We start from the raw sequence: 26949 nt of genomic DNA on the forward strand, positions 1-26949 counted from the left end.
AAAGAGAGAGAGGGGGAGGAAGGGAAAGATGGAGAGAGGGAAGGAGGTAGGGAAGGATGTAGGGTGGAAGGAACAGAGATGAGGGTAGTAAAGAAAGAAGAAGGAAAGAAAGAAAGATAGAGAATTAAAAAGAGAGAGAAAGAAAGAAAGAAAGAAAGAAAGAAAGAAAGAAAAGAAGGAAAGAAAAGAAAGAGAGACAGAAGGGGGAAGGAAGGAAGGAAGGAAGGAAGGAAGGAAGGAAAGAAGGAAGGAAAAAGAAGGGAAGGAAAAAATTTAAGTTAACCATAAAAAAAGAAATAAAAGAAAATTTGTAATTTTCGATAGTATCTGTCGTTTGGGTACTTTTTAAACTTTTAACTTTGGGTCACTTTTAAAGTATGCCCCCCCCCCGCCAGAATATCAGCTAAATGCTGTCATAGACTGATATAGAAATTGGTTCAAGGATTTGGGAGGGAAATTTAGAAATAAGAAAGGTAACTTTTAGCATTCTTTCCTTTTCTTTTTTTCTTAAATTTTAATTTATCTTTTAAATTTCAATTTACATTCTATCTAGAGTTCTCCCTCCTACCCCTTCTTCTGCCTACCTCCCACCTACCTCCACCCCAGCCCATTCCTCATCCACTCCTCCCAATGGGTAAGGGCTCCCATTGGGAGTCAACAAGGTCTGGCACATTAAGTTGTGGCAGGACCAAACTCCTAGGTCCCCCTCCCCACATTTAGGCTGAGCATGTTATCCCACCATAGGTAACGGGCTCCAATAAGCTAGCTCATGCACCAGGGATAGATCCTGGTCCTACTGCTGGGTGCCTCACAGATAGTCAAAGCTTCATTACTGTCTCTCACATATGGAGAGGCCAGTTTGGTTCCATGGAGGCTCCACAGCTGTCAGTCATGAGTTTTTAGAATTCTTATTGAGGCATTAGAAGCTGATTTTGAAAAACTGAAGCAGATAGGCTTCATAATGGATAAAATACTTCAGAGCCTATAGAAGTAGCCAGACATCTAATGAACTCAGGGTTAGGAAGAAACATGAAGGCCTACAGTGAACCCAGGGAGACAGAACTAAAGAGCATGACTTAGGGGTTCTGTAATAAATAAGGGAGAACCATTTTCAGCTTTCTGTCAACTTGTTCATTTGCCCATTTCAAAGCAATGGTATGTTTCACTTACTATGACGACATACCCATTATGTCCCAGGCAGAGTAAAGCACTTGAAAAAAAGTATGTTCCCATTAGTCAAACAATAATTAAACGAATACATAGATAAATACAACTGTTACTTTTTATTCAAATAACGAATACTATTTTTTAATGTTTTAAAAAAGTGTTCTCAGCCTCTGACCCACATCCCCAGTCCAATACTTAAAACTATTTATTTATTTTGTATGTAGTGTGTATGTGTGTGTGTGTGCATTCTTGAGTGTATGTATGTGTGATATGGAAGCCCTAGGTTCAATGTCTTCTTCAGTTACTCTCTTAGTTTGGAGACAGTACCTGACCCTAAAAGTGCGGTATCAATAGAACATGACTGGCAGGTAGAGCGCATCATGAATCCTATCAGTGCCTCGTTAGTGCAGAGATCAGAGAGGTTAAAGCAACTACATGAGATGTTTTATACTGGGGCTGAGGATCTGAACTCAGATCCTCAAGCTTCTAAAGCAAACACTATATTGACTGAGCCGTCTTTTCAGGCTGTTAATCATCCAAGCAGGACACTGAAAATTGTATCATATGACTTCACACTCTATAGTTCAAAACAATTAAATTGTTTATTTTTGGAATTTCCCACTAGCTGTTTTCAGACCTCAGTTGACCGCAGATACCTGTGATCATGTGGACTAAAACTGCATGCGTGGGCAACTGCCGAGAAACACCTGAATTGATACTCAGTCAGCTCAAATGTTGGAGACAGTGCTCTAAAATGAAAAAACAGAAGTTAGAGGAGCCACGCATCTTTTAAAATCTAGCCTACAATATAAGATGTTGTGTCTGGTAAAAACCATCCCCTTGTTCAAACATAGGTAAGTGATTTTCTTTTATCTTCTCGGAAGTCACACATTCAGTCAAGAAAGTGGCTACTACTCTATGATTCACATATCCTCCTGGGAGTCCCTGAGAGTGTACAAATCTTTAGAGGTCTCAAGGATTCTGTCACTTCTGGAGTTAGAGTTGGTTGCCTTTCTCTGTAAGAAGTTCATGAGACCCTTAAAACATTAAGAAGCAGAATATTAAAATCTCCACTATCTATTCTTCCTTATGTCTCTCACTTTGCCTATTCTGTTTCTTTCTCCTGGCCTTTGGGCAGCATTTTTTTATTGATTTTATTGAGCTCTACATTTTTCTCTGGTCCCCTCCCTTCCTTGCCCCTTCTCTTCTACCCTCTCCTATGGTCACCATGCTCCCAATTTACACAGGAGGTCTTGTCTTTTTCTACTTCTCATGTAGATTAGATCCATTTTTGTCTCTCTTAGGGTCCTCACTGTTGTCTAGGTTCTCTGGGATTTTGAATTGTAGACTGGTTTTTCTTTACCTTATGTCTAAAAGCCACTTATGAGTGAGTACATATGGTTTTGGTCTTTCTGGGTCTGGGTTGCCTCACTCAAAATAATGTTTTCTAAATCCATCTATTTGCCAGCAAATTTTAAGATGCCATTATGTTTTTCTGCTGTTTAATACTCCAATGTGTAAATGTGCCACATTTTCCTTATCCGTTTTTCGTTTGAGGGGCACTTAGGTTGTTTCCAGGTTCTGGTTATGAAAAACAATGCTGTTAAGAACATAGTTGAACACAAGTCCTCGTGGTACAATTGTTGGGTCTTAAGAAATGTTGTTTCCTAATTTTCTGAGAAATTAAAGACCTCAACATAAAGTCAGCAACACTTGTCTCATTTTTGAACACTGTTAAATGTATGAATTGGCATTTTGAGAAAACATTATAATGGACTCATCGCAGGCTATACATTCCATTTCTGTTACCAAACATCTTTAAGTTTCCTGCCAAATGCTTGAGATACATTTGTGGGTGGCATTGTAGATGCCACAGAAGGCATGTGGAGGTCATAGGACAAATTGTAAAAGTCAATCCTTTCCTTCTGCTATATAAATTCTGGGAAGTAAAATCAGTTCATGAGGTAGATAGAAGGCAGCAAGCACTTCAATCTACTGAGCCATCTCAAAGGCCCCATATTTAATACAACTATTTTACCAAAAATGTGAAAGAATGCTTCTACATGAAAAAAGCAATTATTCTTCTATCTAGGCTATTTCTTTGATAATCCCACAAGTGTTTCTTGCCTGTCTCCTAATATTTCTAATTTATTGTATAATATAGTCAAAAAGTTTCAAACTCTACAGTTCTCATCATTACTGAAGAGAGGGTTTTTCTAAAAGACTAAAATATATTACAAAGCAAACTGGAATGATATCATGCAATCCTTTTTCTCATGTGCATGGTCATTTTTTGCATCAGTACTGCTTTTGTTTTAAGTAACATACAAAATGATACCACAGCACAGAAAGAGCAGACTGCCTTGTTTTTTGTTTACCTAAACATGTAGAACTCTGCCACATAAATAATGCATACAAGTTTCACCTCTACCTCATGTCCTCTGTGTCTCTTGCCTTTGAGTTTCAGTTTATGGAAGCCATGGTGTCTCTGCACAAATCTTTGTGGATGTGATTAAGGTAAACACAAACAAAGAGTTTGTTGTTGAATTTATGATACTAATTTCTCTAGCTCATTCCTTCTGCGCTTACTTTGAGTAGGGGCATGTGCCTTTTGAAAGGAAAGAAACTCACCTTTCCATTTAGGTGCCTCATGTAAATCCAACAAATTAAAAGCACTTCTTTATTTGTCGTTCTGGTTCAAACGTTTGCATTTCATAAAATGACAATGAGGTGTTATCAAGTGGCCAACAGGTAAGTGTGATGACCCATGACACACTCAGTGTCCACATTCCTGATCCCAACACACTGCATAGTGACAGTGGCTCATCACCTCAAAGCATCCAATATAAAGATCTCTGTTGAACAGCCATCCCTGGGCCATGCTCCCTACTACCACGTGACTAGTGCCTAAGTGACCACTCCTCCAACATCAGAACATTATTTATATGTTTCTTTTTATATTTTATGTTTCATAAGTCACTGCTAACACAGATATGAAAAGGGAAGGCAAGTTTTGCTAGGAATTTCCACAAAGTGTCTCTTATTACCATCTATTCTGAATAATTGGGTTGAAAGGTAAAAGTCTATGTCAAGGTCGGTACTGCAACCTGTTTGTAGCTGGGCTGGTGCCAAGCATACTAATAGGGAACCTAAGGGTTTAGAAATCTCTGATTTGAGAATTCTCTTCTATCTTTGTTGTTTCCTGTGTTTTTGGTATTTGGGGTATTCTGTCCCCAGAAGAAGGGTAGTTTCCATCACTGCATGTCCTTGTCCTAGTAGGTGTCCATCAAAGAACTTGTGGGTATTGTGTAGGTGCTGTGCTTCTAAGCAGACTGTCCCTGTCTCCTTGCCACCCCTCTAGGGACAGAATTTTCTGTTCTAAGAATGGTACGTATCAGCTGAGTATTCAGAGTACACACATCTGGTGGACTAAAATGGTTAGAGTAAAGGCAAATGCTTTCTACACCTCTACTAAAGCAACCTTGATTGGAACCTAAGAGAATGGAGAATGGTACCTACTTTGAGACAGAATGTTAGTGGGTTCAGCCACTTGTCTTGCTCTTCTGGGCACTGGCTCCTCTTTAGAAGCACTAACTCTGCCCCAAGTAGCTGACTGGGCACTAGAGGAGTCATCTGTAATGACTTTGTTCCTGCTTCTGGTTTGCTTGTTCACCTGAGCATCTGCTTCTGCTGAAGGGTGTAACTGAGTGGGTGAAGACATCCTGTCCTTGACTCCTGGGGTTAAAATGCCTCAACCGCTGGTATTCTGTCCGCAGTAGATGATGGACTCTTTGAAACAGAGATGCCACCGATTTTTGGTTCCATATATATGCTACTTCTCAAAGATCTCAGCAAAGAGCTGAGCAACTCCTGCTCTAAACTCTCCAACATTTGAGCCATAGCAAGTTCCATGCTGTAGGAAATCCTACAGCCAGTAGTAGCCTTTAAGTAACCTGCCCACTTGGCTTAGAGCTAGTTATACTCTGTGACTCTGGAGAACTGAACTGGACCTTATATAAGGGGCCATGCCTTGTTTTTGATACTTATTGCTACTGTGCAGCAAACCACATTTCTTTTCTTTAAATCATACTCCTTTGTGTGTCCCGAGACAAGCAGTTGATGAAAGAATTGTGGAGGCATAGGAAAAATAAAGGACTGTTTCTTCTGCAAAACCAGAACATTTGTAATGAGTAGAGCTGCCCATGCCTTCTGTGATCTCTTGTTATGTTTGCAGTTCCTCTCCAAGCAAGCCCTGCCAAGACATTGCTAACAACATGCCTCTTCCTTAATAATTTATATCTTGGATGGGTGTGGTGTGGTGGGGGTGATAGAATTGGCTATCATTGGGACACAAGAATAATACTTCCATATAGCGGCCATCTTATTTTTGTAATTGGTGATGCAGATGGAGAAGCAGAAATTAAGGTTAGATTTAGTTAATTAAGTTATTTACTTTTGAAATCTTGTCCAGGTTGTCCTTGAATTCCTAGGCTCAAACAATCCTCCCACCTTGGCTGCTGCAATGCAGAGACTATGGACAATACTGGCCTACTCAGTTTGATGACGTGCTTTAAAATCTCAGTATTAAGTGATAAAAAGGAGATAGGACCATAGCATTGAAGTGAATTGAGTTTCTTGTCTGTATTTTCTGCACAGCTCAAGGCTAAAGTAATATCTGACCTCCTGAAGAAAATTACACCAATGCTCTGCTTTCCTAAAATTGCTACCCTGCTTTTTCTTTCTAAATTGTCATATGGTTCTCTGGCCAACTCTAATCAGTTGTTTGGCTGCCTAAGTATTTAGAGGATCTATCAAGGCTCAGCTGGAAAGAACACCTTGATGATGAGCAGTGTGTGCTCTGGATTCCCATAGGGGAAAGTTTGACCTTAGATGAGTTTATGACTGAAAAGACAATACAGGCCTCATAGCACAACAACTATTTGAAAATGTTTTGAAAACCCATCAGGGTCTGGTAACATCCCAAAATTCAACGTGTAAATATGCATTCAGGTATGAATAACTGAATACAAGATGCTAATTCTTTTTACTTTGTCCATGAGTATAAAAGCGTTAGCAAATTGCATGCATGGTTACAAGTTCCTGATGATAAACTGAAAGAACCAGAGACATCATCATTGAATAAGTTTAATTCAAATTTCATTATTCAATTGCCATTTCATAAACTAAACTGCCTGGTTTGGCTTACGAAAACATCTGAATTTGTATAAGAGCGACCATGGATGATGGTGAAGAAATAAAATGGACATTTTTTCCAGTCTCTCATCTACATAGTCTGTAGCAAATACTGTGTTTAATTCATTCTATAATATTTTCTGAGATTAGAATACAAATATGTAATTTTACCTTTCCTTTTCCTCCCTCCAAACATGTATTGAAGAACCTGCTTGACTCCATTTTGAAGATGGAGGTCATTATGGTGTATATTTAAAAGTAAGTTTCCATTTACTATGAGACTTCAGTTCCTGTCTGTTTCCTGAAATCCTGACCTCCTCCAACCCATGACTTTGATTTGTTTTTGAGGATTCCCTTACTGTCCTGACCCTCCCTGACCCTTCTCTCATCACTTGGTGGGTGATAAAATGATAATATTTTAAAGAACTATGTGTGTGTTTCTTGACTGCCTCATTGTCTTTCTTCGATTTTACTCCTTTGGAGGGGACCATGTTGTGAATTTAGGGCTGTGCTCTTTAACCGACTTAGATGGCAGTCCTTGGCCAGCTCTTAGATGTACCCCAATAAAGGTCAAGCATGCTTCAAATTTGGCTCAGTTTAAGATGGTGGTCTTATTCTTGTCATTGGGATTAACAATATCCCTCCTTACTCTTATTCAACTTTGTGGCCTCTTTGATTATTTATTATATGCATATATGGATATGGATAAATATATATATATATTCCTAATTCAATATGTATTGACCTTGTAAGGCTTAATTTCTATTTATAGATAACATAGATTTTTACCAGAAAATGGGGAGGTAGAAAATAAATTGATCTACTATAGCTCATGCCTTACTTAATTTTGAAGGACGCATATATCTCCTGCATTCTTGGAAGATCCCCATTCATCCTCCCTTTGATTCTCTTTCTTTTTAAATTTTAAATTGATTTAATTGAGCTCTACATTTTTCTCTTCTCCTGCCCTTCCTCTCCTCTACCCTTCTACCCTCTCCCATGGTCCCCGTGCTCCCAATTGCCCCTCTTTCAATACTGTCTTTCTCTGAGTCTTGCTACTTAGTCTAGGTTGGTCTTATACTCACATGCCCGCATCCTTAGTGCTAGGATTACAAAAATGTACTACTTTTTTGTAGATTGTCTTTGTGAATAAGCAGAATAAGACAGAGACAACAACTATCTAGATAACTGCTATGTGTACATTAGAGTATCTGATAAAAGGAAAACTTTACATAAAGGGGAAACACAGAAGTATACCCATTCTAGTGTTTCAGCTAAAACAAAATCCAACTGAGACAGAATCCTTGACCTCATTATATTGTTTTCATGGACGGCAAACTCAAGCACTGAAATGACTAAGTAGAACATCAAGATATTTGGTTAGGAGGCAACTTACGTGGGTGCATAACATTTGGGGTAATACTCTCAAAGTATATACCACTATAGACATTATAAATATCTTTTATTTAGACTTTCACTAAAAAAGTGTAGAAATCAGATTTCCAACATCATTAAGTCATTCTGAACATTAATAATTTTTATATATAAAGACGGTGGATAACATGCTATAAATAATATAAACTGCAATTAAAACAGTCACTCTGCCTTCAATTCTGGCCCAATGTACAATAATTGAGTTGTTTTTACAGAATTTCTGCTGCCCATTTAGAATCTTTCACCTTGAGCACTTGGTGACGATAACTGTAGAGTAAATCACTCCCTTCTCCCTACAGCTTCTGAGGATACAGTGAGGGACACCGACAGCAGAGGCCCCTACCCTCATCAGAGCTTCAGTCTCTCAGACAAGGCAAGAAATCAAATAAATGAACAGTATGGAGAATTAGAAGTGTTTAAATCCAGTTTGAATGGAGGGTGTAACTGAGGTCTGGGGTGCAGAGAAGCGTCTCTAAAGAAGTGGCGTGTAATTTGACACATGCATGGGGAGAATAGGAAATGAAGAGAAGGGTCCAAATGGGTGTCTTCAAAAAGGAGTCCACATTTCTATCTCTGCCTCTTTCCACGTTTCCCTTTCCTTCTGATCCTTGTAAAACCCTGACAGCCCAAACTGTCTCTCTGCAAAAGCATTTCCTGAGACTGGAACATACCATGTGCCGTCTATATCATTCCTGGGAGGATATTTGTGTGAATTCATCCACATATTCATCTGAGTTGCCCAACCAACATTCCTTTTCCCAACTTCTTTCTGCCTGTAGTTATGATAAAGAGGAAGCTATACCAGTCTTACTTGAGGACAAACCAAAGAAAATGTTCCAGAAGTTCATAGGGCAATAAAACAAAGGAGGCAGGTGGGGGGCTACATTGAGCCTGTGACAGAGTATAGATTATTTTTAGTAAATGTCACTCTTGGGAACTCCAGATGACCTTTTCTAAAAGTTCCCAATTAAGGAGATTTTTAGAGTTGAGAAAAGGCAATCAAATTTAATACTCTTTGTGTCTAAGTATCTTCCTTCAGTTTTCCCTTGGAAACAAATATAGTTTTGCTCTTTTTATTTTATTTGTGATATGTTGAAATGTATTTGGAAATTAAAGATGACAGGAAAAGGACAGGGAAGAGAGCTGAGTGGTAAAGAAATTAACAACCATTTGTGAACCAAAGTACATTCCTCAGCTCAGGGGTTGGAGGTTGAGGGTGGGTAGGAAAAAGTGAGAGACAAAAGAGAAGGATTAGGCAAGTTCACTAACATGATGGAGAACAGACAGGAGAATGGGGAATTTTGTTTGCTTGGTTTCCTTTCTGTCAGGTGAGTGATGACATTGGTATATACAAAAGGAACAGGGGTGTTGAGTGTGACAGACTCGGGGAGAAAAATAGGAGCTTTGAAAAATATTGGTGAGAGCTATGAGCTTAATCTCCCTCTATGTGTGTTGAAAATAAGAAAAATTGAAGTTGATTTTTCTTATTGTTTCTTATGTTTTGAGCCATAGTCGTTTCTTCAGAAGAATGACCTAAAGGCTTTATGTATCGCAAACCACCCAGAGAGATTTAACCCTGATGTTGTGTTCCCACCTCCAGAGCTATGAAATGGCACTGGAGCTGAGACCGTAATCAATTTCTGAAACATCAATAACCATCCCATGAGCTGCCAAGCTATGAGTGCTACAAACCATATTATTTGAAACACTTATTGAGCCTCGAAGTCAATCTTCAAACTGAACAAGTTGCCCTCTGAGGATACACATATGGGCAGTTCAGGGCTCGCACAAGCATACACGATTTTGTAGAAATCCTTTCTCAGACACTCAACTTCTAGGTATGTACATTTTCTTCAATGTGATTTTGCTGGAAATGGTATTAGTTGACAGACTTCCATTGACTGCCCCCATCCTGCTCCCTTTCAAGACTGGGTTTTTCTGTATATCCTTGACTGTCTGGAACTTGCTCTGCAGATCAGGCTGGCCCCAAACTCAGTTATATCAGCCTCTGCCTCCTGAATGTTGGGATTAAAGGCATGTACCACCACCACCTGGCAACATCTCCTCTTTGAACATTGTGTTTTCCAATTGTCAAAAGACAGAAGAACATAGCTTCTGCATGTCATGAATTTTACCAGGTGGCCTTAAACTTACTACCAGTCATCTATCCAAGCATTGAATAAAGGAACAAGGCCAACATTTACAGCCTTTTGAAAAGAGCTTAAGAGAACACACCAAAAGGTAGTAATCCAGTGAAAAATTTGAGTTTTTCCCACTGCCTCCTATATTATGACAAGTTTCCCATTCTTAACTATTGTTGTTTTGCTTTTCCATATATGTATCTATCTACCTACAGATGCATTTCATGAAGCCATCACTATGATGAGTACATTTTTCAAAGAAATAAAATCAAAAATTATTTCTCTACATGTCTATATGTTTGATTTACAGATACAACTGGATACATTTACATATATATTTATATTACACACACACATACACACTGTGGTAATTTAAATGAGCATGGCCCCCAAAGGCTCATATATTTGCTTGCTTATCCTGTAGTTAGTAAACTGTTAAGAATTAGAAAGTATAGTTTTGTCAGAGTTGGTGTGTCTTTGCTGGACAACCAGTTTCCATGGGGGTGGTTTTGAGGTTTCAAACACCCATGCATGGCCCAGTCTCCTCTCTCTCTCTCTCTCTCTCTCTCTCTCTCTCTCTCTCTCTCCCCCCCCCATCCCCTCAGAAGGTTGCTTCCTAATTTTCTGAGAAATCGCTATACAGATATCCAAAAGGACTGTACCAGTTTTCACTACCACCAGCAATGCAGGAGTGTTCCTTTATGTCACATCCTCTCCAGCATAAGCTGTCATCATGTTTTTGACCTTGGCCATTCTTATAGTGTAAGATGGCATCCCGGAGTGTTTTGATTTGCATTTTTGATTTTTCATTTCTCTGTTGGTTAATGATGTTGAGCATTTCCTTAATTGTCTTTCAGTCATTTCCTCTGTTGAGAGTTCTCAGTTTAGGTCTGTATCCTTTTTTTATTTGATTATTTGTTCTTTTGATGACCAATGTCTTGAGTTCTTTGTATATTTCAGAGATCAGTCCTCTGTCTAATGTGTGGTTGGTGGAGATCGTTTCCCACTCTGTAGGCTGCTGTTTTGTTCTGTTGACCATGTCCTTTGCTCCATAGCAGCTTCTCAGTTTAGGAAGTTCCATTTATTAATTGTTTCTCTTAGTGTCTGTGCTACTAGGGTTATATTTAGGAAGTGGTTTCCTGTGCCATTGTTTTCAAGTGCACTTCCCAATTTCTCTTCTATGAGGTTCAGTGTGGTTGGTTTTATGTTGAAGTCTTTGATCTATTTGGACTTGATTTTTGTGCATGGAAATAGATATGGATCTATTTTTATTCTTCTGTATGTTTATATCCAGTTATGCCAGCACCATTTGTTGAATATGCTTTCTTTTTTCCATTTTATTATTATTATTTTTTTTTTTTTGCTTCTTTGTCAAAACTCAGGTGCGGGAATTTCAGAACATTCTCAATCATGAACATTGATGGAAATATATTTGATAAAATACTGGCAAACTGAATCCAAGAACGCATTACAAAAATCATCCACCATGATCAAGTAAGCTTCATTCCAGAGACACAGGGATGAGTCAATAAAAATCTCTTAATGTAATTCACCATATAAAGAAACTGAAAAAAAAAAAACCACATGATCATCTCATTAGGTGATGTAAGTCCTTTGACAAAACACAACATCCCTTCATGATAAACGTCTTGGAAAGAGCAGAGATACAAGGAACATATTGAAACATAATAAAGGCAATATAGAACAAGCCAACAGGCAACATTATACCAAGTGGAGAGAAACTCAAAACAATCCTACTAAAATCAGGAACAAGATAATGTTGTCCACTCTCTTCATGTCTATCCAATATAATATTTGAGGTTCTACCCAGAGCAATAAGACAACAAAAGGAGATCAAGGGGATACAAATTAAAAAAAGAAAAAGTCGAACTCTCACTATTAGCTGATGATATTATAGTTTACGTAAGTTGTTCCAAAAATTCTACAAAGGAACTACCACAACTCATAAACACCTTTAGTAATGTAGCAGGAGACAAGATTAACTCAAAAAAAAAAAAAGAAAGAAAAAAACAGTAGCCGTCTTTACATAGATCATAAATGGGCTGAGAAAGAAATTAGAGGAACATCACCTTTCAGAATAGCCACAAATAACATAAAATATCTTTGAGTAACTCTAACCAAGCAAGTGGAAGACTTGTATGACAAGAACTTTAAATCTTTAAAGAAAGAAATTGAAGAAGATACCAGAAAATGGAAAGATCTCCCATGCTCTTGAGGAGGTAGAATTAACATAGTAAAAATGGCAAACTTACAAAAAGCAATCTACAGATTCATTGCAATGTTCACCAAAATGCCAGCAAAATTCTTCACAGAACTCCAAAGAACAACACTCAACTTCATATGGAAGGACAAAAAATTCATGATAGCCAAAACAATCCTATACAATAAAGGAACTTCTAGAGGCATCACAATCCCTGACTTCAAACTCTACTACAGAACTACATTTCTGAAAACAGTCTGGTATTTATATAAAAACAGACAGCAGGACCAATGGATCTAAATTGAAGACTCCAATATCATTCAACACAATTGCAAATACCTTTTTTGTTTATTTTTGAGATTATAATTTAGTTACTTTCTTCTTTTCCCTTTATCCTTTCTAACCTTCCTGTATACCCCTTCCTATTCTGCTTCAAAATCATTGTGTCTTTTTCATCAGTTGTTATTTCATGTATACATGTGTTTATATATATTTATGTATTCCTAAATATAATCTGTTGAGCCAATTATAATGTTACTAGTATGTATGCTTTCAAGGCTGACCATTTGGCACTGGACAGCCCATTGATATGTTCTTCCCTGTGGTGGGCCCCCTCTCTTGCTCCCAGATTTGCTTAGTTTCTTCTATTTTAATACGTGTCAAACTTGAGGCACTTAAAATAAGGCCTAGATGACAGAAAAGAGTAACTTCCCCCTTTTCTCACAATAAATGACAGAAATGTGAAGTTCAAGGTGTTGTCTAGTAAATTGTTATTTTTTTCTCTTCCATGCTATGGGCTGTGGGTTACACCAGTGTGCTTAATTATTGTGGGGACTCTGCTGAAAAGCTTACATGACAATAGCCATGAGCATTCAACATGAATTAGATGATTTGGGGAGGTTCTTTCATTTAAAATAGCTAAATGCAAAAAGCAAAGTCCATTGAAGGGGTAGGAGATAAATCCCATTGGTAGAGTGCTTACCAGCACACACAATGCCCTTAGTTGATTTTCAGTACACAGAAGAATAAAAAATAATTTATGGGACCATAGTATGTCAGGATATCACCACGGTTTCTGTTAATAATGGTTTTCATTGACTTCAGGCAATTCTCTGTGTTGGCCATAAGCAATTGTCTAGGAAAGGGTGGTAGTTGCTTGTCTACCTTGGTTTATAATAGGGATTTCAGTAGCTGGAATGTCCTATTAGCACTTGGGAATCCAATATGCTAGTGATAACAATTCAGTTAACTTCATCTTTGCTTGTCTTGTTTAATTAGAAAATCCACAGTTCTGTCATTCAAAAAGACATATTTTGTAATAAAATACATTTTCATTAATTCTTTGAGAATTTTACAATGTACTTGATCATGTTTATGTCCCTCTCCTCCCACTATAATCCCTTCCAGATCCACACCACTTCTTCCCAACCCCACAGTTTATAATGCACATGTATTTCTGTGTGCTAGACTATATTCCTTGGTGACATTATTGAAATGAAATACAGATATGAGTAAGAAGAGACACACTGTTTCTCCATGAATTTAGAGTTAAAATAAAAGGCAATGCCAGAGGGACAAGAAAACTTAAGAAAAAGAGATATATTGTGATAAATGAGAGAGACGTTGCAAATGGCTTTCAAGTATGATACCAGTCTGCTAGAGTAAAGACTAGTTCCTTACCATGTGGCAATGCTTGCATCTTCCCTTTGCAAGGTCCTTATTTTAGCATAAACAAATTTGAGTAAGCATTTTCCATTTGGCTCAAATTATCCTGTGCCCAAAACCCATGTCAATAACAATGAAAGGGATTCTAAAACTATTAAGAAAAAAAAAAATGTTTCTTTCAAGTCACCAGCATTCATATTAACAGTCTAATTAATGTAATTAGGACAGTGGAGTATCATTTGCTCCAATATCTTCCTTTCATAGATAAAGAAGCAATGAGGGGTCAGACTTGATACAAGTTAATAACAAAATAAAAAGGGACATTGTGGGTGTAGATAGAGGAGGCACACCCATGTCATCAATTACAGTAACAAAAAGGAGGAATCATAATCAACTGATGATATATATTTGGAGAAAAAAATTCCTTATGAGCACCTGAAATTGTTGGATGCTGTCTCAGCAATTTACTTATCTAATTGTTTGTTGTGTTCATTCCCAAGACAGGAACTTCGGTTAAAGCACACCTTGTGAATCTCAAATCAGGTTGCCATGGAAACAGAGTCCTTCCTGTGCCAATTCTGCACTCTTAGTTTATTTGTCTGAGCATCATGCCTTTCTCACTGATATCAAAGCACTCTGAAAACTGAATATAAATTTTTCTACGCATACAACTGCATACCACAAAATTTCTCTGCAGAATTATTTTATAGACTCAGTTTTATACTATGTATTTACATGTCTTTTAAATATTATTTGTTTCAAAAATATCACAGATTTTGACTCTGGTTTTGGTTTGGGGTGACATAAGCCAGTTTATACTTGTTTAAAACCCCTAAAGAAATTTTCTAAGGAGAATTTAAATTCTCAGACTTTAACTCTAGTTCCTATTAATGTGTGAGAAAATGCCCTTTGTGGTTTTTGTCTCTAAGCTTCTAAGTGGGCAAAAATTTGTTGGAAGGCCTTAAAAGATCCTGAGTATCTGGAATACCAATTTAATGTACACTTTAGTGAAACTGGACATCGAGTATCTTATCGACAAAAATAAAAATATCTGTTTTCACTGGTTGTGTGGGTAACAGAAGACTCATAGAATCCTGCATCCTATAAAGATCTTAGGTTTTAAGGGAAGATATATATGCAAATATATAAACAAAGCTGACTTAAAACTCAATTTAATTCTAAATCATTATCAGCATGGTAACTATACACTGGTATTTTCCATATTATCAGCTAAGATCATTATGAGCCTCATAACCACAAAATGCACAGACAAGTGTAATAATGTTAAGGGAATGGATCGTCTAGCTGAAGACACAATTAACAACTACTAAAATGCAGGTGGTTTGGACTCTTCCCATTTATGTCAATGTTTGGAATTCCATGTAGATAGAAGTCAGATTAGCTCTTAACCACAGTGTCAGGGTGAGAATAAAACTATGTCAATGTGAGTATACCTTTAAGAATGCACTTACCTTTAGACCACTTCTTTTCATCTCACTCTCTGCTCTGGAAGTCAATCCTGAAGAGCCACATCAGAATCACAGCCTTTCTCCCTTTCTATAGTTTGGGTTCTTCTGGCTGTCATCAGAAAAGGAGAAAAACATGAGAAACTCTTGCCTTAAAGTGACATATTTCATCTGTTGTTGTTGTAACATGCTACATAAAGGTCACAAAATAAAAATAGGTTTTACTTTAAGATGCCTATATAGACTTTTAAAATCCGCTATTATCCTAGAAATACCTCTTTCTGGTAATGCGCCTTAAAGGATGTTTTAAATGTTATTAATATTGTCTGCACCTATTTAAAAAATAATTTATTTTTTTAAATTTCATTTTACATTCAAACCACAGTTTTTTCTCCCATCCCTCATCTCTCCAACTTGCCTCACTCCTGGACCACTTTTCATCCACTCCTCCCAAAGGGTATGGGGAGTCAATAAAGACCGGTACATTAGGTTGGGGCAGGACCAAGCCCCTCCCCACTGCTTTAAGGCTGAGCATAGCATCCCACCTTAGGGATTGGGCTCAACAAGCTAGCTCATGCAACAAGGATAGATTCTGCTCCTATTGCCAGCGGCCCCCTCAGATAGTCCAAGCTTCACTAGTGTTTCCTACATGTGGAGGGCCTATATAGGTCCCCTAGAGGCTTCACAGCTGTCAAGATGATGATGGGGAAATCACAGAGACAGTTGAACCAAGCTTGAGGAAAATCATAAACTCTAGATTGTCTGCACTTCTTAACTGAACATTTATCTAGCAATTATTTTTCAAAACTCAAAATGGCTTTTTTACTCAGCTTCATATAAAATTTGAAAAGCTATAATGTCTTTTTAAATCTGATCCCTAAGTACCAGTTGAGGGTCTTTACCACGACTTAGGCTTCGTTTTCAGTGGAAGGCACTCTGCACCCCTTAGCCATCTCAAGGGTGCCACTTTCTCTTGACTTGGAGTGTTACAATATCCCCTGGCTCCTCTTTTTCTGAAGTGTTTCTGCTATCTGATTGGTTTCTGAAACAAGTAAATGAACGAAAGTAAAACACCTACCTATTTCTGGGCCTAAAGTGACACTTAATAAATTGTTTAGATAATGATTTTAAGGATTTTCTAAAAATATCAGTATGATTTTAGAAAAAGAATCAAAAGATAAGCTTCCTACAAGTAGTTCATGACTCAAGAGAGGCTATAGCTATAAGAGGAGCAATTACTATTAGAATGCATCTAGAAGCTGTTCTCATATAAATGAGGGAAGATACACCAGTGTTTGTCAGGGAGGCAGTGGGAAGACTGTCTAACACAGAAGGCACCTTATGGAGTACTGAAAACCTCAGCTCATAGTTCTTCTCTGTGCAGTTACAGAGGCTTAAATATGGAGACTCAGACTATGCCGAAATTTCCACCAGAAACCATGTCTCTTCAATGGCAAAAGGGCAAAAAGCTCGAGTGAGTGTAGATAAATTCCTTCCTGGGAGTTTTTCCATTACTCGTGGCTGCTCCTGTAGTAGTATTTTCCAGCAGAGCAGAGGATTGTGAACATCTTTCTTAAAGACCATTATCTTTCTTCAAAGACACGGTGATGTGGGGTATTATATAAATGCTCCCATGATAAGTCAAACAGATGAAACCCTCCTATTCATCTACATGCAAGGAAGGATGATTGACTTAGCGAATCAGGAGGGTGGAGAAGAGAAACTCGGGATCCATCTGTCAACCGAAAGGCTAGGGAAAATAGAGAAGTGAGTCAGGCAACCTTAAGGCTGCCATCTTCTTGGCAGGCTCTCTTATCTCACATTTGGAGTTGGACACAAGCCCTGATCGTTCCCATTCCTTATCAGTACTTCTAGAAATAAAACCTCCCAGAGAACAAATAGGACTATCATACCTAACTGATCTTCCCTGGTGTTTTAGCTGTACTAAAACGTACATGTCTTACCAGGATAATTGTAGGGGTATCTTAAAAATTGTAAGGTAATTATTATTCATATATGTAAGACTATTAATTATTCAAAACATTAGGAGAGGAAAGCGTAAGTCAAATGTCATTCGAAGTCTGTATCAATCTTTTTCTTTATTGAAAAACACTGGTGTACCACATGGTCTTTGTTCCATCAAATTCGACTTCAACATCCAATCGGATAAAATGAACACAGACCAAACCCCAACACTATCTCTCAACACCTTTATTACAAGGGTATTTTTTAAAAATCCTTTGTGATCTATGCCCATTATATACCCTGTGCTAAATAATCTGTTCTAATGACTGACAGTCTATTGCAGCTCTATTATTCACCACTGCAATCTGACGAGTTTATAACTGGAATCTACTGATATCTCTACTTTCTAGCCCTACAGCTGCTTCTCCATTCCTCTCACTTTCCAACTATGCTTCATGTTCAATTAATTTCTATATTGTGAATATGAGTATGCATGTGGGATATGTTTGTGTGTGTATGTGCACATTCATCCCTGTATGTGAATGCAGTCGTGTGCATGTATGGAGGTCAGCAGATAACCTTGGATATCAGGCCTCCTTTTCACCTTGGTTGAAACAAGATCATTTTCTTATTTTCCACTGCAAAGATTAGGCAGCTATCCCATGAGCTTCTGGCATCTATCTACTATAATTCTTCAGTAGAATCACTGAAATTGCATATATGCATTATTGCTCTAGGATTTACATGATTCTGGCCATTTGAACTCAGGTCCTCATATTTGCTGGTCAATTGTTTCATCAAGTAATCCACCTTCAAATCATGTTCTAAATTCACTTTAACTACTATATCATGTTCTTCTACCCCAGTGTTTGCACAGAATTGATTCCCACCCTATTCAGAAGTTGACTAAATCTTTAATGCAACATCTTCTCTATATAGTCCCCTAAGACCAAATAGCTGCCTTCGATCTATTTCCGTACCTCTTTCAAGATACACTCAAAGAACACTTAATAAAATTTACTCTGATTTCATTGACTTGGCAATGGGAAAGCTTTTTTCTTTCTTTTTTTTTTTTTTTAAAAAAAAATCCCATTCCACTGTCATACTCTAATCATTGCTGTACACATGAAGGTTTGGTTTAAATGTTATAGAGATAAAGCATTTAAGAATTTCTTAAAGTTATAAAGTTTACAGGTATGGAGTTCATAACAAAATAAAACAAAACCTCTGTAAAGAAAATTGCACTGGTAGTAATTTGTGCATACCAGTTTTAACTTTTGTAACATTGGAACTACTATTAAAATAAGCATAGACCAACCTGAAGAAAGGTGCATGGCAGCGTAGAGAGGAAGTTAGCATCCCAACCTATAACTGATGAAAGCTATCTGCAGATAAATGGGAAATACCAGACAAAGCTCAATGAACTGCAGTCCCAGCAGCATTCAGTTTAGTTTTCCCCACCTATCTCTATTCCCTGTGCAGGCACAAGACAGTTCTTTATCAACCAATGGTATTCACAGCATACGGAGGGGAATCCCACATCAACTTGCTTTTTTATCATGGTGTTTTGTCACAGCAATAGAAACCCTAACTAAAACAGTAGGGATGAAAAATGGGCAAAATAGTAACACCATTCTCACTGGATTGTTGGTTGCAAAAGGTGAGATAATGCTGAGAGGTATTGAGACTGGGTCAAGAAATGTTCATTTCTTAGTTTTTGACATTTTTCTCTCATATTACTGAAGAAAAGTACACTTTTTTTTTAGAATAGAATTATGTTATAAAATGTCCTGGGTTCAAATCCTATTCTATTCCTTAATAGATAGGAGATTGTGAGACAGTGTTGCATTGCCCTTAACTTGGAGTTTTCATTTATCTAATAAGAATAAATAACACATATTTAGTTAACCATCTGGTAGTTAGTTAATATTTATGACTTAATAAATCATTTAAACAAATAATTCTTCAAATTTTTGAGCATTTATTCTGAACATGGCTGAATTTCATCAATATCAAAAAATGTGGAGTGGGGAAATACATGTAGTTTGTCATTTATGACCCTTAAGGATCATAATATCTAAAAATTATAAGAACTAATAAATGATACACCTTGTATTGTAAATATAAGCAATGGAGGAAGGATAATTGGAAGGAGTGGTGGAAGGAGAACTTAACTGGGATAGTATGGGTGAGAATGGCCTCTTCACACAGCTACTTAACTATGAGAAGAAAATAGGTGTACAAAAAAGTAGAACATGCCACCGTGGAGAGTAGGGCTATGGACACAGATAATTCTCCAGTTGAAACTTAAAAGACAAGACAGATTCAATGGGCAGACTCAAATGTTTGGCAAGTCTAAAATTGCCTCTGCCAAGTTTAAGAAAGGAAACAGGTTTTGCCCTTTTAAGCGATAAGATAGGCCAATCCCACCTACTGATATTTGATTTTCACCTTTTAACAAAAATGATTGAGACTCTTTCTTCATCAGAGACCTTTCGTTTTTTTTAAATTTATTTTATTCACACATACAAATAGTTTAAGTTTAGTGGCTTTTGAGCGTCTTTTAATAGGAATGCTGGTTTAAGATCTGCCACATAATTTACAGATTCTAATGTCAATTTAAAAGGTAAGCTAGTTGTATATTGGTGACTAACAGACCTGCCCATGCTCTCTTAGATTTTCTTGCCCTTTCTATTTTCATTATCCTTTTATCTTCTACTACTGCTTCACTGAAAGAGACAGAGGATGTCCTAGAAAAAGGGACTGTTCTATAATCTTATGAGTCTGCTGCATTCTAAGAGGGAGAAGGAATTTGGAATTCATCTTAAAAGCTCAAAGCGCCCCACGTATTCTGAGTCATCACTTTTTCTGATTAGCAAGGAGATGGAATCTTAATAAGGCAGTCTTTATAGCTGCAGCAGTCTTGCTTTGAAATAGACAGCAAACCTTTGATAAGTCACCCTGCACTGGGAAGAGGGCAGAAAAATTGTTCCCATTTGTAGGACAAATATCTATAGATATGACACTTATCTCAAGAGACCAGAAGACCTCAGAAGTTACTCCCAAATCCGGTCATGCTAAAGCATTAAAATATAAACTCATACATATAATCATAACAAAATTATTTATAGTGAAAGGATTATAGCTTCTCTCCAACCTAAAAGTAATTTTCTTAGGGTTTGCGTAAGCACACGAGGTGTAGTTTGTTTCTTGATTGGTTCATTTATTCCACACATGTGTTTCTGTTGTTGTGTTAAGTACTATGCTAGGTACTGGGGATTCCTCACTAACTGGTAGAGACATGGCAAATGTCCGTGAAGAACTTAAGGATCTAACTGATGATAACAAATGAATTAAACAAGGAATACATCAATATATTTAATGGCAGATGTTCTAAATTCTATAAGGAAACAGAATTCTGTGAACTTGATATAAAGGGAGTAAGACGTGGCTATCAACAAAAGTCAATCCCCAAGGCTGAGACATCAGAACATTTAGAGGGGAGGTCAACTTGATAGACACAATTGAATGGGACAAAAGAAGGGGACTTCTGAAGGTCAAACACCACATGTATAACATTCCTCAGGAGCCAACTGTCTACAGTCTGGGCATGTGATCTAGGCTGCCAGATATAACAAAATAAAATGGAAACAAAGTCTCATTGGCAGTCATCTTCACAAAAAAATGTGTTCTAATATCCTGGATACCAGGTTCTACCCCCCCACCTCAAATGGTAACAAATGTAGAAGCAATGATATAACAGAACATCTAGAAGATCCTGAAGTGTGGGCTCTATTCTGCAGAGTCTGTCTCTATACACCCTGTCCAGAATATTGAAACACTAGGCAGCAGCTGCTCACATCTGGGTAGACCTACATATTTTCATAGGCAAGCCTGAAGTTCTCATCTAACCTATGTTCTTTCAGATTGTCTTAAGAGGGGCTTGTAGAACACTAACATGAAGTAGCATCATTCTGAAACCATTATAATGTGAATATAATGTGACAAGTATTCTTCATTTTTGGCTAAAATGAAGGATTTCTACTGGTTACAGACTTGGCTTTCTGGTGACATTCCTTTATGTAAGATTTATTAAAGCAGTCATTTCACATGGGATCTAATCAAGAACAAACCCCTTCCTTAGATACTCTTCCAAATCCTCTAGCTAAAACTCAATTTTTTGAAATGCTATTTCTTAACTATTTCGATCCAGCATTTTGTATTCTCTTTCCTGTGGTATCTGTTTCTTCTCATTGGTGCAATACTAGTTTACTGACAGAGTATTCCTGGTAATCTCTGTTCAAGGACGGGAAACCTGCAAAGGCTGTAGGAGACTAAAGAACTAAACTGTTTTTCATTAGCGTGGTCAGAACACCTGAACAGCTGGAAAGTCCTTTCCTCTTAAGGAGGCAGAATGCCCATTCCCAAAAGTTCAAATATTATGTTTTGCCACTATTAGAAGCTCACTTTTCCCATTTAATCAAGATCCACATTGTCTGATTAATTTATGTCATATCTTTCCATTTGTGTTTAGGAAATGAACCTTTGATCCTTTTGAAATCCTTGCTTAACAGCATAGAAAAGCCACTAAAACACAGCTCCAGCCAGCAGTAGACATTTTGCCCTCTTTCAACACTTGGAAATAGTTTTGTTATTTCACTTTCAAAATAAGAAATTCATTTCATTTACGGTTGACTGATTTTTTTTTTACCAATTATTTTACAAGCCGAGAAATCTTTCACTGTGAGAAATTGAACCTGTAAATTGCTTTCAAATGCAGTGAAAAATTTGTAAATATTAGCTGTGGCAGTTAATGAGGTTGATAAAATAATGTTTATTTAAACGTTTATTAATTTGTACCTTATGACTCATATTTTAAATTGGTTATTTTTGTGAGTTAATTCTCCAGTTCTGTGTTCTTACCCTGAGCTTCGAAGGAGTAAACAGACAACAGGAACTCTATCACACTTACAAGGAAGGTCAAGTTGATGGCCAAAATAAGTGAGAAAGAAAATAGAGAATGTTTGAAGGACAACCACTACATGGCCCTGTGTCTGAGGTGTTCTTTTCTTCTTCTTAGAGTTCTTCATTTATGAGGACATCGCTAACATCTATTTATGTACTCAATTACTTGCACTTAGAAACCACTTCAAATGTATAGTACAGTCACAAGTAGACCATGAGACTCATTTTATTCCTGAGCAATTCAAGAGCAAATTACAAACATTGTTCCCTCCCACTGTACCATTCTTGAAACTACATTAACTATCCAAACAAGGACATCGTTCTCCATATCTGTTAGTCAACTGAGAATCTCTGGGAAAAGATGCTGCTATATTTCTACCACCTTATCCTTGAATCTCGTTCAAAATTCACCAATGTCCACTGGGATTAGCCTCAGGAATGGGCATTTTCGAGTGTTTTTAGTCTTCTGTCTTTTCTGGACCTCTGCAGTTTTACCACATGTGACGATTGCAATGTAGTTACTTTGTAGGTATCTTCTGTCTCTGAGGCCATGTCATGATTCCCAGCCACCAGAATTTGCTTTGTCAGGATCAGCAGATGCTAAGAAGGACCATCTGGCATGCTTTCATTAGCATTAGAAGGAATCTTAATTCTCCAGAATTTTGTTACTCATCCTGTTTTTCACTGCCACAATCAAACCAAAGGATAACCATGCATATGGCTCCTCTGAGAGCTATGGTATTGACATGTGTAACTTCTTTGTGAGAGTATTATGTTACTATACTTTATAGCATTTTGCTCACTGGAGGCAAATCTTAATTACAGGGTTACAACTCAACTGATACAATCAGTTTTAATATGTGACAAAGATAATTTGCTACTTCTAAAATAACTAACATGTGAGCAATTTAATTAATGTTGATTCCTTTAATACAGTCATATTCTGATATTCTTTCTAGACCGGAAGTGAGGTGTTTGGTCAAGGCAAATGGTCATTAGGTTTCTATACCTTCACAGTGACTTATTTCTGTATATTTTTGGGTGGGGAGTTGAGGCAGGGTTTCTCTGTAGCTTTAGAGCCTGTCCTGGAACTAGCTCTGGTAGATCAGTTTGGCCTCGAACAGAGAATTGAAAAATAAAGACCTTGATAAAAATGCATATAATGGCAATGTATTTTCAACTCATTATTTGTGTGTGTGTGTGTGTGTGTGTGTGTGTGTGTGTGTGTGCTTATGTACATGTATAGTGAAAGCTGACAGATGTGCAGGTGTACTTGTGTGTTTAAATTTGTGTGGAGGCCAAAAGAACACCTTGCGTGTCTTCCACTATTAAGGAATTCCTGAAAATACCCGGTATACTATAGGAATTCACTAAATTGGAATGGCTTGCTAAGGATAGTTGGATTTTCATCTTTTTAAATCTATTTATATTTTTATTTTGGACTCACATCTTTCCTTTATAGTATCCAAGCCTTTCTTATAACACATAGTAAAAGATTCAGGCAACAGAAAAACAATATATAATTATCTTTATATAAATAAATATGACAGCTTCTCAGAAAATTGAGAATCTACCTCAAGATCAAGGTATGCCACTCTTGGGCATATACCCAAAGGATGCTCAATCAACCAGGACATTTGCCCAGCTATGTCATATATATTTATAATGTCAGCATTATTTATGGTAGCTGGAACCAAGAAACAACCTGGATGCCCCTGAACCTAAGAATTCATAAAGAAAATGTGATACATTTGCACAGTGGATTATTATTCAGCTGTTAAAAACAAGGACATCAGGAAATTTGAAGGAAAATGGACAAAACTATAAAAAAAATCCTGAATGAGGTAATCCAGACCCAGAAAGAGAAATATGATATATACTCACTAATAATTGGATATTAGCTGTAAAGTAAAGAATAACCATACTACAGTCCACAACCCCAGAGTGGCTAGGTAATACGAAAGGACCTTATGAATTTCCCTGGGAAAGAGAAATAGAAAAGATCTCCTGGGTAGATGGAGGAGGGAAGTGGGCGAAGATAGGAAGATAAGGGATCAGTCTGTGGTTATGGATAGAGGGGGAGAGTACTGAAAGTGATTTCTTGATATGGGGGACATTTGAGGAGCAGGTGGAAACCTGGTACAAGGGAAACTCCCATGAATCTATAAGTATGATCCCTCTGAGACTCCTAGCAATAGTGGATAGATAGCCTGAGCTGGTCATCTACTATAATCAGATTGGTGATTATCCCAACTGTCATCATAGAGCTTTCATCCAGTAATTGAGGTTAAGAAATGCAGAGACTCACAGATAAACACCAGACAGAACTTGGAGAATGCTGTCGAACAGAGGGAGGAAGAATTATACAAGCAAAGTAGGTCAAGGTCATTACAAAGGAACCCACAGAAACAACTTACCCTGGCTAATAGAAACACACAGAATCTGGACTGACAGCTAGTGATCCTGCATGGGACAAAACGAGACCCTCCACACAAAAGGAACAATTAAAAAGTACATTTAATTTTCTATTTTTCTTTTTATAAATTCTCATTTTTTTGTAGGTCCCTACAGAGTTTATGAAGAAATATGTTCACCCTTGGTCTCAAGTGATGCATTAAATGACCTTTATATTAGAATTAGCTCCTGAATACAGAGATTGTTTCTTTTGAATCTCTTGGGTATCCAGTTCAGAATAACAAAAATCATACTCAATTTTAAGGCAAAGTTGGGGTGATGTGTTAGCCAAAGTAAGAGGGGTTCTTTAGGATCTTTTCCAGCTTTGCATTCACAGACTAGCTTGTAGGGCTAAAGTGGTATCCAAAACATACACCTGTGCTCACTGAATTCACGGGGGGGGGCATAGATTTAACAATCATCAGCTGCAAAACAGTATCTTTCATAACAGCTCTACCTAACAATGTAGTGTGAGAAGGGTTATCGAAATATTTTGTTCAGGTTACAAGAAACTCTCCTCCCCCTTTCTTTCTTTCGAAGTCGACTGCTTTGAGGTGTTAATTTTGAAAAGCAACATACTTGAAGATCAGAACTCTGCTCATTTGTTTGGTTCTATTTATTGCACACTTCCTCTACTTCCTCTCAATCATGCATTGCCCACTTCCAACTTAATAGTCATTTCACTATTTATAAAAGTACTGTATCACTACCTTCCAATCCCATTTTCTACAATATATTCTGGGACGGAAACTGAGATCAGGGAGACTTGTTCAGGGGAAACTCTTGAAATTCATACTTGTGGAAAATGAAGGAAAGGCATAGGGCTAGACAGAGGGAAACATTGAATGTGGATGTAACTTTAATAGAGGCTTCAACCATCTATGCCGGGAACTCTAAAGTTGAGAGGTGTTTGCAAGAGGTTGTTAACCTTTCTTCATAAGTCACTGGGTCATTGGATAGATAGAGCTTGCTTTAGAAAAAGCAGATTATTTGAATTTAAGAATACTATCTGCTGAAATTTGTCTGCTTGCTTTATTTCCAGAAGCCAGAGGGAATAAATTCATTTGAAAGAAAGGTGAAGTTAGGACATCATACCAGACACTACAATTGGTACTTTTCTGGCACGGAGAGCTTTATCTGTCCTGTTTTCTCTTCCAAACCTGCCTCTTTTGTATGTTCTCAGTATCTCTTACTCATCTTTTGAAATACAAAAGAAATATCTTGAGAATTCTGTCCGGTGCTCCAATGGGAGAGAGAGCACGTGCAAGGAACTCAGGACCGCGAGGGGTGCACCCACACCCTGAGACAATGGGGATGTTCTATCGGGAACCCACCAAGGCCAGCTGGCCTGGATCTGAAAAAGCCTGGGATAAAACCGGACTCGCTGAACATAGCGGACAGTGAGGACTACTGAGAACTCAAGAACAATGGCAATGGGTTTTTGATCCTACTGCACGTACTGGCTTTGGGGGAGCCTAGGCAGTTTGGATGCTCACCTTACTAGACCTGGATGGAGGTGGGAGTTCCTTGGACTTCCCACAGGGCAGGGAACCCTGATTGTTCTTTGGGCTGACGAGGGAGGGGGAGGGAAATGGGAGGTGGTGGCGGGGAAGAGACAGAAATCTTTAATACATAAATAAATTAAAAAAAGAAAGAAAATAAAGAAATATCTTCCTCTGTGAAACTTCTCTTCTCTTTTGGAGAGGAACCTTGATCTTTAATCTTTTAACTACTATGTTTCTTACATCTGCATCTAATCCTTCCTAGAATGCATCAGAGTGGTCGATTCGGTTTCTGCATCTCAAATTGTTATTTGAGAAGAGGAACCACTTATAATTGTTACAACACAATAAATATTATGACTCCTACAAAGAAAACTCAGATTAAACAATGTCATACTGGTATTTATTGTTTTATCTAAAGTGAATGAAACAAAGAGAAAAAAGTGGGGAGGAATGACGGAAGGAAAGAAGCAAAGTACGGAAGGAACAAAGAAACAAAGTAAGAAACAAAGGAAAAAAGCCCATGAAAGGAAGAGAAAGGAGGGGGAAAAAATGAAGAGCTTTAAAAGTAATCAATTGAGCCTGGTGGTGGTGGGATTAAAGCAAAACTGGGATTAAAGGCACGTGCCACCACCGCCCAAAGCAGGCGGACCTCTGTGAGTTCAAGGCCAGCCTGGTCTACAACAGCTAGTTCCAGGACGGGCTCCAAAAGCTACAGAGAAACCCTGTTTCAAAAATCCAAAAAAAGTAAAAGAAGAGCCATCGTAGGGTTGGGT

Source organism: Microtus ochrogaster, unplaced genomic scaffold, assembly GCF_000317375.1.
Source record: "Microtus ochrogaster isolate Prairie Vole_2 unplaced genomic scaffold, MicOch1.0 UNK30, whole genome shotgun sequence".
NCBI classification, from domain to species: Eukaryota; Metazoa; Chordata; class Mammalia; order Rodentia; family Cricetidae; genus Microtus; species Microtus ochrogaster.